The sequence below is a fragment of the Anomaloglossus baeobatrachus genome, unplaced genomic scaffold (genome assembly GCF_048569485.1).
Source record: "Anomaloglossus baeobatrachus isolate aAnoBae1 unplaced genomic scaffold, aAnoBae1.hap1 Scaffold_451, whole genome shotgun sequence".
NCBI lineage: Eukaryota > Metazoa > Chordata > Amphibia > Anura > Aromobatidae > Anomaloglossus > Anomaloglossus baeobatrachus.
The window spans coordinates 159,355-177,400 of record NW_027443848.1 but is presented as its reverse complement, the minus strand read 5'-3'; the positions used below and the strand labels follow the sequence as shown (position 1 = coordinate 177,400).

Here is an 18,046-nt window from a genome sequence, read left to right as displayed (position 1 = left end):
CAGACTACAGAAAAGCTTACTATCAAAGGTTAGAGGGGGGCTTTCTCAGAGGGCTTTTTACAGTTTTTCTATTCCCAATTAGCCGTTTAAGTGTACTTATTGAAAGTAGTAATTCTTTCATAGGCCGCCCTTTCTTAGTATTTGACGTTCCTTATATTGCGGTATGAGGCTTCGCAGTAGGTTGCAAACATTCATCACCCATGACTGTCCCCAATTGAGCTCAGAAGCTCAATGTCTATCATGACCTCTCTTTTAGAATGTCCAAGAGCAAGCAAACTATTCCTCCAGGAGAGGGCGCCAACAGACTACTAAAGAGATCATCATTACTCAAAGAAAACCCCAAAAACCAATGCATGATAGGAATAAACAGGTAACTTTATTTGGAGTGGAAGCAGAGAGATAACACCAGATGCCAATTGTAGATCCTCTCACACCTGTGGTCACTGCAGCATCTGACTCCACTTTGTCCAAAAGGGATCTATTCCATTCAATTACACATGATCTAGATTAGACTGACAACAAGATACTGCACGGGACATAGCAGAGTTGGTGAAGTTGAGTGGTGATGAGTTTGCTATTTGGATGAATAAAGCAAGTAAAAAGTGTGTTAGATAAAAATTCATTTCAATTCGCTAATCGGGCTAATATGAATCAGGTGAATCGAGTTCTGCTTTTGGAAACTGGGTTAAGAAGGGGTGCACCGTTCCTGGAGGTACTGCAATACCAGGTCAATGCGTGGAGTGGACAGAGCAAGCTCTTTTTCCATCTCCCTGTTCTAAAAATCCATTTAATATATGGTCCCCAGATAGGGGACGTATCAGATATTAAACTGATAAGAACAGATACTACACTTGATCTTAGCCAAAAGGCCGAGAAGCGATAACCAGAATTGGTTTGGGCCTCGAGTGGCACCCTGGCCTATGCCGGACACATCTTAGGGAGAGAGAGCGAGAGGGAGACAAACCCACGCCTACACAAGACATTTTGTCACCCAAGCCAACCCTTGAAAAGGCTGCTTTGCAGAGCAAAAACAAGAAGAATGGTGCGTTTTGCAGCCGCCGCCCACTGCAATGAATCTGAATAACTCCTCCTTTAGGGCGCAAGCAACTCCCCTCCCCCTTGCAGTCTTTCCAATTCACGATACAAAAAGACGGACAGGACAGGTTGCCTGACTTTCCGTCACTGCCACCCTTTGCCATCCTTACCCGTAGAAAGCCCTTTCATCATCCCCAAACCCTAATCTTTTCCCTTTCCTTCCCAGCCCCCAAACCCTGCCCTCTGTACCTTTCTCACCACCCGCTTCCCTTCTCCTGTCATCCCCCTACCACCCGGGAAAAAAAGAGATTGCCCCCCTCCTTCCACTAGCCCACCCTCCCACCCAAAGAACAACTTCTTCTGCGCAGCTTGTTTTCTAGGCAGCAGCGCTATTGTGATGTCATCGGGGGGCATTGTGACAAGCCGCCAGTGTTCCGTCTCTTCATGTTGTGCACAGTTCAAACGGAAAATACATCAACAGGCAGACTACAGAAAAGCTTACTATCAAAGGTTAGAGGGGGGCTTTCTCAGAGGGCTTTTTACAGTTTTTCTATTCCCAATTAGCCGTTTAAGTGTACTTATTGAAAGTAGTAATTCTTTCATAGGCCGCCCTTTCTTAGTATTTGACGTTCCTTATATTGCGGTATGAGGCTTCGCAGTAGGTTGCAAACATTCATCACCCATGACTGTCCCCAATTGAGCTCAGAAGCTCAATGTCTATCATGACCTCTCTTTTAGAATGTCCAAGAGCAAGCAAACTATTCCTCCAGGAGAGGGCGCCAACAGACTACTAAAGAGATCATCATTACTCAAAGAAAACCCCAAAAACCAATGCATGATAGGAATAAACAGGTAACTTTCTTTGGAGTGGAAGCGGAGAGATCGCACCAGATGCCAATTCTAGATCTTATCACACCTGTGGTCACTGCAGCAGCAGGTGAATCCACTTTGTCCAAAAGGGATCTATTCCATTCAATTGCAAATGATCTAGATAAGACAGAGAACTGCAGCACGGGGACATAGCCGAGTTGGTCAGGTTGAGTGGTGATGAGTTTGCTATTTGGATGAATAAAGAAAGTCAAAAGTGTGAAAGATAAAAAACAAAAGGAGGAAGTGTGAAAAGTGAATGGGCCAAATTGAGGTGCATATGAAGACGTATGCTTTCTTCCAATTCATTAAATCGGGCTAATATGAATCAGGTGAATTGAGTTCTGCTTTTGGAAACTGGGTTAAGAAGGGGTGCACCGTTCCTGGAGGTACTGCAATACCAGGTCAATGCGTGGAGTGGACAGAGCAAGCTCTTTTTCCATCTCCCTGTTCTAAAAATCCATTTAATATATGGTCCCCAGATAGGGGACGTATCAGATATTAAACTGATAAGAACAGATACTACACTTGATCTTAGCCAAAAGGCCGAGAAGCGATAACCAGAATTGGTTTGGGCCTCGAGTGGCACCCTGGCCTATGCCGGACACATCTTAGGGAGAGAGAGCGAGAGGGAGACAAACCCACGCCTACACAAGACATTTTGTCACCCAAGCCAACCCTTGAAAAGGCTGCTTTGCAGAGCAAAAACAAGAAGAATGGTGCGTTTTGCAGCCGCCGCCCACTGCAATGAATCTGAATAACTCCTCCTTTAGGGCGCAAGCAACTCCCCTCCCCCTTGCAGTCTTTCCAATTCACGATACAAAAAGACGGACAGGACAGGTTGCCTGACTTTCCGTCACTGCCACCCTTTGCCATCCTTACCCGTAGAAAGCCCTTTCATCATCCCCAAACCCTAATCTTTTCCCTTTCCTTCCCAGCCCCCAAACCCTGCCCTCTGTACCTTTCTCACCACCCGCTTCCCTTCTCCTGTCATCCCCCTACCACCCGGGAAAAAAAGAGATTGCCCCCTCCTTCCACTAGCCCACCCTCCCACCCAAAGAACAACTTCTTCTGCGCAGCTTGTTTTCTAGGCAGCAGCGCTATTGTGATGTCATCGGGGGGCATTGTGACAAGCCGCCAGTGTTCCGTCTCTTCATGTTGTGCACAGTTCAAACGGAAAATACATCAACAGGCAGACTACAGAAAAGCTTACTATCAAAGGTTAGAGGGGGGCTTTCTCAGAGGGCTTTTTACAGTTTTTCTATTCCCAATTAGCCGTTTAAGTGTACTTATTGAAAGTAGTAATTCTTTCATAGGCCGCCCTTTCTTAGTATTTGACGTTCCTTATATTGCGGTATGAGGCTTCGCAGTAGGTTGCAAACATTCATCACCCATGACTGTCCCCAATTGAGCTCAGAAGCTCAATGTCTATCATGACCTCTCTTTTAGAATGTCCAAGAGCAAGCAAACTATTCCTCCAGGAGAGGGCGCCAACAGACTACTAAAGAGATCATCATTACTCAAAGAAAACCCCAAAAACCAATGCATGATAGGAATAAACAGGTAACTTTCTTTGGAGTGGAAGCGGAGAGATCGCACCAGATGCCAATTCTAGATCTTATCACACCTGTGGTCACTGCAGCAGCAGGTGAATCCACTTTGTCCAAAAGGGATCTATTCCATTCAATTGCAAATGATCTAGATAAGACAGAGAACTGCAGCACGGGGACATAGCCGAGTTGGTCAGGTTGAGTGGTGATGAGTTTGCTATTTGGATGAATAAAGAAAGTCAAAAGTGTGAAAGATAAAAAACAAAAGGAGGAAGTGTGAAAAGTGAATGGGCCAAATTGAGGTGCATATGAAGACGTATGCTTTCTTCCAATTCATTAAATCGGGCTAATATGAATCAGGTGAATTGAGTTCTGCTTTTGGAAACTGGGTTAAGAAGGGGTGCACCGTTCCTGGAGGTACTGCAATACCAGGTCAATGCGTGGAGTGGACAGAGCAAGCTCTTTTTCCATCTCCCTGTTCTAAAAATCCATTTAATATATGGTCCCCAGATAGGGGACGTATCAGATATTAAACTGATAAGAACAGATTTTGATTTAATGAAGCTTTCCAAAGCACCACAAAAAATGCATGACCGAAGTCACACCAAAAACACGTGCAAAGGCTAGGATTCGTGTGGACCCCACCGTGAGGAGAGGGTCCCCAAAAATCAACCCCGTCCCTCCGAGCCAGAAGGCCACAGCAAGGGTCAGGGATCTTCGGTGCTCCCCCAAGCCGAAGCCTGGTTGAGCCTTGTCGTTGCTCCCAGCGTCCACCCAGGCATCTTACCCAAGTGGAGTAGAGAGCTACTAGTTATTGGTTTCGCAGCCGAAACTGCCCGGACCGTCAACCGGTGTTGGTTTCTCAGCCCAAGGCTAACCGGACCTCCAACCGGGTGTTGGTTTCTCAGCCGAAGCTGACCCAGACCTCCAACCGGGTGTTGGTTTCTCAGCCGAAGCTGACCCGGACCTCCAACCGGGTGTTAGTTTCTCAGCCCAAAGCTGACCAGACCTCCGACCGGGATTATAAAAATTTCCCTTCCTAGCCAGAAGGCCGGGATAGGGTAATATGCTCAAAAAGTATGAAAAGGCAAGGTACGGTGTGCTACAGAGCCCAAGGCTTGCCGGGGTCCCAAGCCAGCAAGCTCAGACTCACTCCAGGGTCGTCAGTCCTGGGGCACGTTGTACTATAGCCCCCCACCCTTACTCAGTCTAATAGCCTTGATCCTGGTAGGGCCATGTTTTCCTCTAGATGAATATACTATCCACCCAGAGTACTAGCAAGCGCAACCTTCCAGTGTGCAGTGTATCATTGTACTAAGGTGGCCTGGAGCTTAAACCACCTCTTCGAACAACACTACACATGATCTTAGCCAAAAGGCCGAGAAGCGATAACCAGAATTGGTTTGGGCCTCGAGTGGCACCCTGGCCTATGCCGGACACATCTTAGGGAGAGAGAGCGAGAGGGAGACAAACCCACGCCTACACAAGACATTTTGTCACCCAAGCCAACCCTTGAAAAGGCTGCTTTGCAGAGCAAAAACAAGAAGAATGGTGCGTTTTGCAGCCGCCGCCCACTGCAATGAATCTGAATAACTCCTCCTTTAGGGCACAAGCAACTCCCCTCCCCCTTGCAGTCTTTCCAATTCACGATACAAAAAGACGGACAGGACAGGTTGCCTGACTTTCCGTCACTGCCACCCTTTGCCATCCTTACCCGTAGAAAGCCCTTTCATCATCCCCAAACCCTAATCTTTTCCCTTTCCTTCCCAGCCCCCAAACCCTGCCCTCTGTACCTTTCTCACCACCCGCTTCCCTTCTCCTGTCATCCCCCTACCACCCGGGAAAAAAAGAGATTGCCCCCTCCTTCCACTAGCCCACCCTCCCACCCAAAGAACAACTTCTTCTGCGCAGCTTGTTTTCTAGGCAGCAGCGCTATTGTGATGTCATCGGGGGGCATTGTGACAAGCCGCCAGTGTTCCGTCTCTTCATGTTGTGCACAGTTCAAACGGAAAATACATCAACAGGCAGACTACAGAAAAGCTTACTATCAAAGGTTAGAGGGGGGCTTTCTCAGAGGGCTTTTTACAGTTTTTCTATTCCCAATTAGCCGTTTAAGTGTACTTATTGAAAGTAGTAATTCTTTCATAGGCCGCCCTTTCTTAGTATTTGACGTTCCTTATATTGCGGTATGAGGCTTCGCAGTAGGTTGCAAACATTCATCACCCATGACTGTCCCCAATTGAGCTCAGAAGCTCAATGTCTATCATGACCTCTCTTTTAGAATGTCCAAGAGCAAGCAAACTATTCCTCCAGGAGAGGGCGCCAACAGACTACTAAAGAGATCATCATTACTCAAAGAAAACCCCAAAAACCAATGCATGATAGGAATAAACAGGTAACTTTCTTTGGAGTGGAAGCGGAGAGATCGCACCAGATGCCAATTCTAGATCTTATCACACCTGTGGTCACTGCAGCAGCAGGTGAATCCACTTTGTCCAAAAGGGATCTATTCCATTCAATTGCAAATGATCTAGATAAGACAGAGAACTGCAGCACGGGGACATAGCCGAGTTGGTCAGGTTGAGTGGTGATGAGTTTGCTATTTGGATGAATAAAGAAAGTCAAAAGTGTGAAAGATAAAAAACAAAAGGAGGAAGTGTGAAAAGTGAATGGGCCAAATTGAGGTGCATATGAAGACGTATGCTTTCTTCCAATTCATTAAATCGGGCTAATATGAATCAGGTGAATTGAGTTCTGCTTTTGGAAACTGGGTTAAGAAGGGGTGCACCGTTCCTGGAGGTACTGCAATACCAGGTCAATGCGTGGAGTGGACAGAGCAAGCTCTTTTTCCATCTCCCTGTTCTAAAAATCCATTTAATATATGGTCCCCAGATAGGGGACGTATCAGATATTAAACTGATAAGAACAGATACTACACTTGATCTTAGCCAAAAGGCCGAGAAGCGATAACCAGAATTGGTTTGGGCCTCGAGTGGCACCCTGGCCTATGCCGGACACATCTTAGGGAGAGAGAGCGAGAGGGAGACAAACCCACGCCTACACAAGACATTTTGTCACCCAAGCCAACCCTTGAAAAGGCTGCTTTGCAGAGCAAAAACAAGAAGAATGGTGCGTTTTGCAGCCGCCGCCCACTGCAATGAATCTGAATAACTCCTCCTTTAGGGCGCAAGCAACTCCCCTCCCCCTTGCAGTCTTTCCAATTCACGATACAAAAAGACGGACAGGACAGGTTGCCTGACTTTCCGTCACTGCCACCCTTTGCCATCCTTACCCGTAAAAAGCCCTTTCATCATCCCCAAACCCTAATCTTTTCCCTTTCCTTCCCAGCCCCCAAACCCTGCCCTCTGTACCTTTCTCACCACCCGCTTCCCTTCTCCTGTCATCCCCCTACCACCCGGGAAAAAAAGAGATTGCCCCCTCCTTCCACTAGCCCACCCTCCCACCCAAAGAACAACTTCTTCTGCGCAGCTTGTTTTCTAGGCAGCAGCGCTATTGTGATGTCATCGGGGGGCATTGTGACAAGCCGCCAGTGTTCCGTCTCTTCATGTTGTGCACAGTTCAAACGGAAAATACATCAACAGGCAGACTACAGAAAAGCTTACTATCAAAGGTTAGAGGGGGGCTTTCTCAGAGGGCTTTTTACAGTTTTTCTATTCCCAATTAGCCGTTTAAGTGTACTTATTGAAAGTAGTAATTCTTTCATAGGCCGCCCTTTCTTAGTATTTGACGTTCCTTATATTGCGGTATGAGGCTTCGCAGTAGGTTGCAAACATTCATCACCCATGACTGTCCCCAATTGAGCTCAGAAGCTCAATGTCTATCATGACCTCTCTTTTAGAATGTCCAAGAGCAAGCAAACTATTCCTCCAGGAGAGGGCGCCAACAGACTACTAAAGAGATCATCATTACTCAAAGAAAACCCCAAAAACCAATGCATGATAGGAATAAACAGGTAACTTTCTTTGGAGTGGAAGCGGAGAGATCGCACCAGATGCCAATTCTAGATCTTATCACACCTGTGGTCACTGCAGCAGCAGGTGAATCCACTTTGTCCAAAAGGGATCTATTCCATTCAATTGCAAATGATCTAGATAAGACAGAGAACTGCAGCACGGGGACATAGCCGAGTTGGTCAGGTTGAGTGGTGATGAGTTTGCTATTTGGATGAATAAAGAAAGTCAAAAGTGTGAAAGATAAAAAACAAAAGGAGGAAGTGTGAAAAGTGAATGGGCCAAATTGAGGTGCATATGAAGACGTATGCTTTCTTCCAATTCATTAAATCGGGCTAATATGAATCAGGTGAATTGAGTTCTGCTTTTGGAAACTGGGTTAAGAAGGGGTGCACCGTTCCTGGAGGTACTGCAATACCAGGTCAATGCGTGGAGTGGACAGAGCAAGCTCTTTTTCCATCTCCCTGTTCTAAAAATCCATTTAATATATGGTCCCCAGATAGGGGACGTATCAGATATTAAACTGATAAGAACAGATACTACACTTGATCTTAGCCAAAAGGCCGAGAAGCGATAACCAGAATTGGTTTGGGCCTCGAGTGGCACCCTGGCCTATGCCGGACACATCTTAGGGAGAGAGAGCGAGAGGGAGACAAACCCACGCCTACACAAGACATTTTGTCACCCAAGCCAACCCTTGAAAAGGCTGCTTTGCAGAGCAAAAACAAGAAGAATGGTGCGTTTTGCAGCCGCCGCCCACTGCAATGAATCTGAATAACTCCTCCTTTAGGGCGCAAGCAACTCCCCTCCCCCTTGCAGTCTTTCCAATTCACGATACAAAAAGACGGACAGGACAGGTTGCCTGACTTTCCGTCACTGCCACCCTTTGCCATCCTTACCCGTAGAAAGCCCTTTCATCATCCCCAAACCCTAATCTTTTCCCTTTCCTTCCCAGCCCCCAAACCCTGCCCTCTGTACCTTTCTCACCACCCGCTTCCCTTCTCCTGTCATCCCCCTACCACCCGGGAAAAAAAGAGATTGCCCCCTCCTTCCACTAGCCCACCCTCCCACCCAAAGAACAACTTCTTCTGCGCAGCTTGTTTTCTAGGCAGCAGCGCTATTGTGATGTCATCGGGGGGCATTGTGACAAGCCGCCAGTGTTCCGTCTCTTCATGTTGTGCACAGTTCAAACGGAAAATACATCAACAGGCAGACTACAGAAAAGCTTACTATCAAAGGTTAGAGGGGGGCTTTCTCAGAGGGCTTTTTACAGTTTTTCTATTCCCAATTAGCCGTTTAAGTGTACTTATTGAAAGTAGTAATTCTTTCATAGGCCGCCCTTTCTTAGTATTTGACGTTCCTTATATTGCGGTATGAGGCTTCGCAGTAGGTTGCAAACATTCATCACCCATGACTGTCCCCAATTGAGCTCAGAAGCTCAATGTCTATCATGACCTCTCTTTTAGAATGTCCAAGAGCAAGCAAACTATTCCTCCAGGAGAGGGCGCCAACAGACTACTAAAGAGATCATCATTACTCAAAGAAAACCCCAAAAACCAATGCATGATAGGAATAAACAGGTAACTTTCTTTGGAGTGGAAGCGGAGAGATCGCACCAGATGCCAATTCTAGATCTTATCACACCTGTGGTCACTGCAGCAGCAGGTGAATCCACTTTGTCCAAAAGGGATCTATTCCATTCAATTGCAAATGATCTAGATAAGACAGAGAACTGCAGCACGGGGACATAGCCGAGTTGGTCAGGTTGAGTGGTGATGAGTTTGCTATTTGGATGAATAAAGAAAGTCAAAAGTGTGAAAGATAAAAAACAAAAGGAGGAAGTGTGAAAAGTGAATGGGCCAAATTGAGGTGCATATGAAGACGTATGCTTTCTTCCAATTCATTAAATCGGGCTAATATGAATCAGGTGAATTGAGTTCTGCTTTTGGAAACTGGGTTAAGAAGGGGTGCACCGTTCCTGGAGGTACTGCAATACCAGGTCAATGCGTGGAGTGGACAGAGCAAGCTCTTTTTCCATCTCCCTGTTCTAAAAATCCATTTAATATATGGTCCCCAGATAGGGGACGTATCAGATATTAAACTGATAAGAACAGATACTACACTTGATCTTAGCCAAAAGGCCGAGAAGCGATAACCAGAATTGGTTTGGGCCTCGAGTGGCACCCTGGCCTATGCCGGACACATCTTAGGGAGAGAGAGCGAGAGGGAGACAAACCCACGCCTACACAAGACATTTTGTCACCCAAGCCAACCCTTGAAAAGGCTGCTTTGCAGAGCAAAAACAAGAAGAATGGTGCGTTTTGCAGCCGCCGCCCACTGCAATGAATCTGAATAACTCCTCCTTTAGGGCGCAAGCAACTCCCCTCCCCCTTGCAGTCTTTCCAATTCACGATACAAAAAGACGGACAGGACAGGTTGCCTGACTTTCCGTCACTGCCACCCTTTGCCATCCTTACCCGTAGAAAGCCCTTTCATCATCCCCAAACCCTAATCTTTTCCCTTTCCTTCCCAGCCCCCAAACCCTGCCCTCTGTACCTTTCTCACCACCCGCTTCCCTTCTCCTGTCATCCCCCTACCACCCGGGAAAAAAAGAGATTGCCCCCTCCTTCCACTAGCCCACCCTCCCACCCAAAGAACAACTTCTTCTGCGCAGCTTGTTTTCTAGGCAGCAGCGCTATTGTGATGTCATCGGGGGGCATTGTGACAAGCCGCCAGTGTTCCGTCTCTTCATGTTGTGCACAGTTCAAACGGAAAATACATCAACAGGCAGACTACAGAAAAGCTTACTATCAAAGGTTAGAGGGGGGCTTTCTCAGAGGGCTTTTTACAGTTTTTCTATTCCCAATTAGCCGTTTAAGTGTACTTATTGAAAGTAGTAATTCTTTCATAGGCCGCCCTTTCTTAGTATTTGACGTTCCTTATATTGCGGTATGAGGCTTCGCAGTAGGTTGCAAACATTCATCACCCATGACTGTCCCCAATTGAGCTCAGAAGCTCAATGTCTATCATGACCTCTCTTTTAGAATGTCCAAGAGCAAGCAAACTATTCCTCCAGGAGAGGGCGCCAACAGACTACTAAAGAGATCATCATTACTCAAAGAAAACGCCAAAAACCAATGCATGATAGGAATAAACAGGTAACTTTCTTTGGAGTGGAAGCGGAGAGATCGCACCAGATGCCAATTCTAGATCTTATCACACCTGTGGTCACTGCAGCAGCAGGTGAATCCACTTTGTCCAAAAGGGATCTATTCCATTCAATTGCAAATGATCTAGATAAGACAGAGAACTGCAGCACGGGGACATAGCCGAGTTGGTCAGGTTGAGTGGTGATGAGTTTGCTATTTGGATGAATAAAGAAAGTCAAAAGTGTGAAAGATAAAAAACAAAAGGAGGAAGTGTGAAAAGTGAATGGGCCAAATTGAGGTGCATATGAAGACGTATGCTTTCTTCCAATTCATTAAATCGGGCTAATATGAATCAGGTGAATTGAGTTCTGCTTTTGGAAACTGGGTTAAGAAGGGGTGCACCGTTCCTGGAGGTACTGCAATACCAGGTCAATGCGTGGAGTGGACAGGGCAAGCTCTTTTTCCATCTCCCTGTTCTAAAAATCCATTTAATATATGGTCCCCAGATAGGGGACGTATCAGATATTAAACTGATAAGAACAGATACTACACTTGATCTTAGCCAAAAGGCCGAGAAGCGATAACCAGAATTGGTTTGGGCCTCGAGTGGCACCCTGGCCTATGCCGGACACATCTTAGGGAGAGAGAGCGAGAGGGAGACAAACCCACGCCTACACAAGACATTTTGTCACCCAAGCCAACCCTTGAAAAGGCTGCTTTGCAGAGCAAAAACAAGAAGAATGGTGCGTTTTGCAGCCGCCGCCCACTGCAATGAATCTGAATAACTCCTCCTTTAGGGCGCAAGCAACTCCCCTCCCCCTTGCAGTCTTTCCAATTCACGATACAAAAAGACGGACAGGACAGGTTGCCTGACTTTCCGTCACTGCCACCCTTTGCCATCCTTACCCGTAGAAAGCCCTTTCATCATCCCCAAACCCTAATCTTTTCCCTTTCCTTCCCAGCCCCCAAACCCTGCCCTCTGTACCTTTCTCACCACCCGCTTCCCTTCTCCTGTCATCCCCCTACCACCCGGGAAAAAAAGAGATTGCCCCCTCCTTCCACTAGCCCACCCTCCCACCCAAAGAACAACTTCTTCTGCGCAGCTTGTTTTCTAGGCAGCAGCGCTATTGTGATGTCATCGGGGGGCATTGTGACAAGCCGCCAGTGTTCCGTCTCTTCATGTTGTGCACAGTTCAAACGGAAAATACATCAACAGGCAGACTACAGAAAAGCTTACTATCAAAGGTTAGAGGGGGGCTTTCTCAGAGGGCTTTTTACAGTTTTTCTATTCCCAATTAGCCGTTTAAGTGTACTTATTGAAAGTAGTAATTCTTTCATAGGCCGCCCTTTCTTAGTATTTGACGTTCCTTATATTGCGGTATGAGGCTTCGCAGTAGGTTGCAAACATTCATCACCCATGACTGTCCCCAATTGAGCTCAGAAGCTCAATGTCTATCATGACCTCTCTTTTAGAATGTCCAAGAGCAAGCAAACTATTCCTCCAGGAGAGGGCGCCAACAGACTACTAAAGAGATCATCATTACTCAAAGAAAACCCCAAAAACCAATGCATGATAGGAATAAACAGGTAACTTTCTTTGGAGTGGAAGCGGAGAGATCGCACCAGATGCCAATTCTAGATCTTATCACACCTGTGGTCACTGCAGCAGCAGGTGAATCCACTTTGTCCAAAAGGGATCTATTCCATTCAATTGCAAATGATCTAGATAAGACAGAGAACTGCAGCACGGGGACATAGCCGAGTTGGTCAGGTTGAGTGGTGATGAGTTTGCTATTTGGATGAATAAAGAAAGTCAAAAGTGTGAAAGATAAAAAACAAAAGGAGGAAGTGTGAAAAGTGAATGGGCCAAATTGAGGTGCATATGAAGACGTATGCTTTCTTCCAATTCATTAAATCGGGCTAATATGAATCAGGTGAATTGAGTTCTGCTTTTGGAAACTGGGTTAAGAAGGGGTGCACCGTTCCTGGAGGTACTGCAATACCAGGTCAATGCGTGGAGTGGACAGAGCAAGCTCTTTTTCCATCTCACTGTTCTAAAAATCCATTTAATATATGGTCCCCAGATAGGGGACGTATCAGATATTAAACTGATAAGAACAGATACTACACTTGATCTTAGCCAAAAGGCCGAGAAGCGATAACCAGAATTGGTTTGGGCCTCGAGTGGCACCCTGGCCTATGCCGGACACATCTTAGGGAGAGAGAGCGAGAGGGAGACAAACCCACGCCTACACAAGACATTTTGTCACCCAAGCCAACCCTTGAAAAGGCTGCTTTGCAGAGCAAAAACAAGAAGAATGGTGCGTTTTGCAGCCGCCGCCCACTGCAATGAATCTGAATAACTCCTCCTTTAGGGCGCAAGCAACTCCCCTCCCCCTTGCAGTCTTTCCAATTCACGATACAAAAAGACGGACAGGACAGGTTGCCTGACTTTCCGTCACTGCCACCCTTTGCCATCCTTACCCGTAGAAAGCCCTTTCATCATCCCCAAACCCTAATCTTTTCCCTTTCCTTCCCAGCCCCCAAACCCTGCCCTCTGTACCTTTCTCACCACCCGCTTCCCTTCTCCTGTCATCCCCCTACCACCCGGGAAAAAAAGAGATTGCCCCCTCCTTCCACTAGCCCACCCTCCCACCCAAAGAACAACTTCTTCTGCGCAGCTTGTTTTCTAGGCAGCAGCGCTATTGTGATGTCATCGGGGGGCATTGTGACAAGCCGCCAGTGTTCCGTCTCTTCATGTTGTGCACAGTTCAAACGGAAAATACATCAACAGGCAGACTACAGAAAAGCTTACTATCAAAGGTTAGAGGGGGGCTTTCTCAGAGGGCTTTTTACAGTTTTTCTATTCCCAATTAGCCGTTTAAGTGTACTTATTGAAAGTAGTAATTCTTTCATAGGCCGCCCTTTCTTAGTATTTGACGTTCCTTATATTGCGGTATGAGGCTTCGCAGTAGGTTGCAAACATTCATCACCCATGACTGTCCCCAATTGAGCTCAGAAGCTCAATGTCTATCATGACCTCTCTTTTAGAATGTCCAAGAGCAAGCAAACTATTCCTCCAGGAGAGGGCGCCAACAGACTACTAAAGAGATCATCATTACTCAAAGAAAACCCCAAAAACCAATGCATGATAGGAATAAACAGGTAACTTTCTTTGGAGTGGAAGCGGAGAGATCGCACCAGATGCCAATTCTAGATCTTATCACACCTGTGGTCACTGCAGCAGCAGGTGAATCCACTTTGTCCAAAAGGGATCTATTCCATTCAATTGCAAATGATCTAGATAAGACAGAGAACTGCAGCACGGGGACATAGCCGAGTTGGTCAGGTTGAGTGGTGATGAGTTTGCTATTTGGATGAATAAAGAAAGTCAAAAGTGTGAAAGATAAAAAACAAAAGGAGGAAGTGTGAAAAGTGAATGGGCCAAATTGAGGTGCATATGAAGACGTATGCTTTCTTCCAATTCATTAAATCGGGCTAATATGAATCAGGTGAATTGAGTTCTGCTTTTGGAAACTGGGTTAAGAAGGGGTGCACCGTTCCTGGAGGTACTGCAATACCAGGTCAATGCGTGGAGTGGACAGAGCAAGCTCTTTTTCCATCTCCCTATTCTAAAAATCCATTTAATATATGGTCCCCAGATAGGGGACGTATCAGATATTAAACTGATAAGAACAGATACTACACTTGATCTTAGCCAAAAGGCCGAGAAGCGATAACCAGAATTGGTTTGGGCCTCGAGTGGCACCCTGGCCTATGCCGGACACATCTTAGGGAGAGAGAGCGAGAGGGAGACAAACCCACGCCTACACAAGACATTTTGTCACCCAAGCCAACCCTTGAAAAGGCTGCTTTGCAGAGCAAAAACAAGAAGAATGGTGCGTTTTGCAGCCGCCGCCCACTGCAATGAATCTGAATAACTCCTCCTTTAGGGCGCAAGCAACTCCCCTCCCCCTTGCAGTCTTTCCAATTCACGATACAAAAAGACGGACAGGACAGGTTGCCTGACTTTCCGTCACTGCCACCCTTTGCCATCCTTACCCGTAGAAAGCCCTTTCATCATCCCCAAACCCTAATCTTTTCCCTTTCCTTCCCAGCCCCCAAACCCTGCCCTCTGTACCTTTCTCACCACCCGCTTCCCTTCTCCTGTCATCCCCCTACCACCCGGGAAAAAAAGAGATTGCCCCCTCCTTCCACTAGCCCACCCTCCCACCCAAAGAACAACTTCTTCTGCGCAGCTTGTTTTCTAGGCAGCAGCGCTATTGTGATGTCATCGGGGGGCATTGTGACAAGCCGCCAGTGTTCCGTCTCTTCATGTTGTGCACAGTTCAAACGGAAAATACATCAACAGGCAGACTACAGAAAAGCTTACTATCAAAGGTTAGAGGGGGGCTTTCTCAGAGGGCTTTTTACAGTTTTTCTATTCCCAATTAGCCGTTTAAGTGTACTTATTGAAAGTAGTAATTCTTTCATAGGCCGCCCTTTCTTAGTATTTGACGTTCCTTATATTGCGGTATGAGGCTTCGCAGTAGGTTGCAAACATTCATCACCCATGACTGTCCCCAATTGAGCTCAGAAGCTCAATGTCTATCATGACCTCTCTTTTAGAATGTCCAAGAGCAAGCAAACTATTCCTCCAGGAGAGGGCGCCAACAGACTACTAAAGAGATCATCATTACTCAAAGAAAACCCCAAAAACCAATGCATGATAGGAATAAACAGGTAACTTTCTTTGGAGTGGAAGCGGAGAGATCGCACCAGATGCCAATTCTAGATCTTATCACACCTGTGGTCACTGCAGCAGCAGGTGAATCCACTTTGTCCAAAAGGGATCTATTCCATTCAATTGCAAATGATCTAGATAAGACAGAGAACTGCAGCACGGGGACATAGCCGAGTTGGTCAGGTTGAGTGGTGATGAGTTTGCTATTTGGATGAATAAAGAAAGTCAAAAGTGTGAAAGATAAAAAACAAAAGGAGGAAGTGTGAAAAGTGAATGGGCCAAATTGAGGTGCATATGAAGACGTATGCTTTCTTCCAATTCATTAAATCGGGCTAATATGAATCAGGTGAATTGAGTTCTGCTTTTGGAAACTGGGTTAAGAAGGGGTGCACCGTTCCTGGAGGTACTGCAATACCAGGTCAATGCGTGGAGTGGACAGAGCAAGCTCTTTTTCCATCTCCCTGTTCTAAAAATCCATTTAATATATGGTCCCCAGATAGGGGACGTATCAGATATTAAACTGATAAGAACAGATACTACACTTGTTCTTAGCCAAAAGGCCGAGAAGCGATAACCAGAATTGGTTTGGGCCTCGAGTGGCACCCTGGCCTATGCCGGACACATCTTAGGGAGAGAGAGCGAGAGGGAGACAAACCCACGCCTACACAAGACATTTTGTCACCCAAGCCAACCCTTGAAAAGGCTGCTTTGCAGAGCAAAAACAAGAAGAATGGTGCGTTTTGCAGCCGCCGCCCACTGCAATGAATCTGAATAACTCCTCCTTTAGGGCGCAAGCAACTCCCCTCCCCCTTGCAGTCTTTCCAATTCACGATACAAAAAGACGGACAGGACAGGTTGCCTGACTTTCCGTCACTGCCACCCTTTGCCATCCTTACCCGTAGAAAGCCCTTTCATCATCCCCAAACCCTAATCTTTTCCCTTTCCTTCCCAGCCCCCAAACCCTGCCCTCTGTACCTTTCTCACCACCCCGCTTCCCTTCTCCTGTCATCCCCCTACCACCCGGGAAAAAAAGAGATTGCCCCCTCCTTCCACTAGCCCACCCTCCCACCCAAAGAACAACTTCTTCTGCGCAGCTTGTTTTCTAGGCAGCAGCGCTATTGTGATGTCATCGGGGGGCATTGTGACAAGCCGCCAGTGTTCCGTCTCTTCATGTTGTGCACAGTTCAAACGGAAAATACATCAACAGGCAGACTACAGAAAAGCTTACTATCAAAGGTTAGAGGGGGGCTTTCTCAGAGGGCTTTTTACAGTTTTTCTATTCCCAATTAGCCGTTTAAGTGTACTTATTGAAAGTAGTAATTCTTTCATAGGCCGCCCTTTCTTAGTATTTGACGTTCCTTATATTGCGGTATGAGGCTTCGCAGTAGGTTGCAAACATTCATCACCCATGACTGTCCCCAATTGAGCTCAGAAGCTCAATGTCTATCATGACCTCTCTTTTAGAATGTCCAAGAGCAAGCAAACTATTCCTCCAGGAGAGGGCGCCAACAGACTACTAAAGAGATCATCATTACTCAAAGAAAACCCCAAAAACCAATGCATGATAGGAATAAACAGGTAACTTTATTTGGAGTGGAAGCAGAGAGATAACACCAGATGCCAATTGTAGATCCTCTCACACCTGTGGTCACTGCAGCATCTGACTCCACTTTGTCCAAAAGGGATCTATTCCATTCAATTACACATGATCTAGATTAGACTGACAACAAGATACTGCACGGGACATAGCAGAGTTGGTGAAGTTGAGTGGTGATGAGTTTGCTATTTGGATGAATAAAGCAAGTAAAAAGTGTGTTAGATAAAAATTCATTTCAATTCGCTAATCGGGCTAATATGAATCAGGTGAATCGAGTTCTGCTTTTGGAAACTGGGTTAAGAAGGGGTGCACCGTTCCTGGAGGTACTGCAATACCAGGTCAATGCGTGGAGTGGACAGAGCAAGCTCTTTTTCCATCTCCCTGTTCTAAAAATCCATTTAATATATGGTCCCCAGATAGGGGACGTATCAGATATTAAACTGATAAGAACAGATACTACACTTGATCTTAGCCAAAAGGCCGAGAAGCGATAACCAGAATTGGTTTGGGCCTCGAGTGGCACCCTGGCCTATGCCGGACACATCTTAGGGAGAGAGAGCGAGAGGGAGACAAACCCACGCCTACACAAGACATTTTGTCACCCAAGCCAACCCTTGAAAAGGCTGCTTTGCAGAGCAAAAACAAGAAGAATGGTGCGTTTTGCAGCCGCCGCCCACTGCAATGAATCTGAATAACTCCTCCTTTAGGGCGCAAGCAACTCCCCTCCCCCTTGCAGTCTTTCCAATTCACGATACAAAAAGACGGACAGGACAGGTTGCCTGACTTTCCGTCACTGCCACCCTTTGCCATCCTTACCCGTAGAAAGCCCTTTCATCATCCCCAAACCCTAATCTTTTCCCTTTCCTTCCCAGCCCCCAAACCCTGCCCTCTGTACCTTTCTCACCACCCGCTTCCCTTCTCCTGTCATCCCCCTACCACCCGGGAAAAAAAGAGATTGCCCCCTCCTTCCACTAGCCCACCCTCCCACCCAAAGAACAACTTCTTCTGCGCAGCTTGTTTTCTAGGCAGCAGCGCTATTGTGATGTCATCGGGGGGCATTGTGACAAGCCGCCAGTGTTCCGTCTCTTCATGTTGTGCACAGTTCAAACGGAAAATACATCAACAGGCAGACT

The 18,046-nt window shown here is 46.6% G+C and overlaps 11 non-coding genes across 11 annotated transcripts; all 11 read right to left on the bottom strand.

Moving 5' to 3' along the window:
• Nucleotides 1-690: 690 nt before the first annotated feature.
• On the bottom strand, nt 691-881 carry LOC142280352 (U2 spliceosomal RNA). Its single transcript, XR_012742642.1, has one exon. It is a non-coding gene; the product is annotated as a U2 spliceosomal RNA (small nuclear RNA).
• A 1,388-nt stretch (nt 882-2,269) lies between these two features.
• LOC142280351 (U2 spliceosomal RNA) lies at nt 2,270-2,460 on the bottom strand. Its single transcript, XR_012742641.1, has one exon. It is a non-coding gene; the product is annotated as a U2 spliceosomal RNA (small nuclear RNA).
• A 1,387-nt stretch (nt 2,461-3,847) lies between these two features.
• Nucleotides 3,848-4,043, bottom strand: LOC142280414 (U2 spliceosomal RNA). The gene has a single exon (XR_012742700.1). It is a non-coding gene; the product is annotated as a U2 spliceosomal RNA (small nuclear RNA).
• Nucleotides 4,044-6,229: 2,186 nt separating this feature from the next.
• LOC142280350 (U2 spliceosomal RNA) lies at nt 6,230-6,420 on the bottom strand. Its single transcript, XR_012742640.1, has one exon. It is a non-coding gene; the product is annotated as a U2 spliceosomal RNA (small nuclear RNA).
• A 1,387-nt stretch (nt 6,421-7,807) lies between these two features.
• On the bottom strand, nt 7,808-7,998 carry LOC142280348 (U2 spliceosomal RNA). Its single transcript, XR_012742639.1, has one exon. It is a non-coding gene; the product is annotated as a U2 spliceosomal RNA (small nuclear RNA).
• Nucleotides 7,999-9,385: 1,387 nt separating this feature from the next.
• On the bottom strand, nt 9,386-9,576 carry LOC142280347 (U2 spliceosomal RNA). Its single transcript, XR_012742638.1, has one exon. It is a non-coding gene; the product is annotated as a U2 spliceosomal RNA (small nuclear RNA).
• A 1,387-nt stretch (nt 9,577-10,963) lies between these two features.
• On the bottom strand, nt 10,964-11,154 carry LOC142280397 (U2 spliceosomal RNA). Its single transcript, XR_012742685.1, has one exon. It is a non-coding gene; the product is annotated as a U2 spliceosomal RNA (small nuclear RNA).
• A 1,387-nt stretch (nt 11,155-12,541) lies between these two features.
• On the bottom strand, nt 12,542-12,732 carry LOC142280402 (U2 spliceosomal RNA). Its single transcript, XR_012742690.1, has one exon. It is a non-coding gene; the product is annotated as a U2 spliceosomal RNA (small nuclear RNA).
• A 1,387-nt stretch (nt 12,733-14,119) lies between these two features.
• Nucleotides 14,120-14,310, bottom strand: LOC142280390 (U2 spliceosomal RNA). Its single transcript, XR_012742678.1, has one exon. It is a non-coding gene; the product is annotated as a U2 spliceosomal RNA (small nuclear RNA).
• A 1,387-nt stretch (nt 14,311-15,697) lies between these two features.
• On the bottom strand, nt 15,698-15,888 carry LOC142280398 (U2 spliceosomal RNA). Its single transcript, XR_012742686.1, has one exon. It is a non-coding gene; the product is annotated as a U2 spliceosomal RNA (small nuclear RNA).
• Nucleotides 15,889-17,214: 1,326 nt separating this feature from the next.
• On the bottom strand, nt 17,215-17,405 carry LOC142280346 (U2 spliceosomal RNA). The gene has a single exon (XR_012742637.1). It is a non-coding gene; the product is annotated as a U2 spliceosomal RNA (small nuclear RNA).
• Between the last annotated feature and the right edge of the window lie 641 nt (nt 17,406-18,046).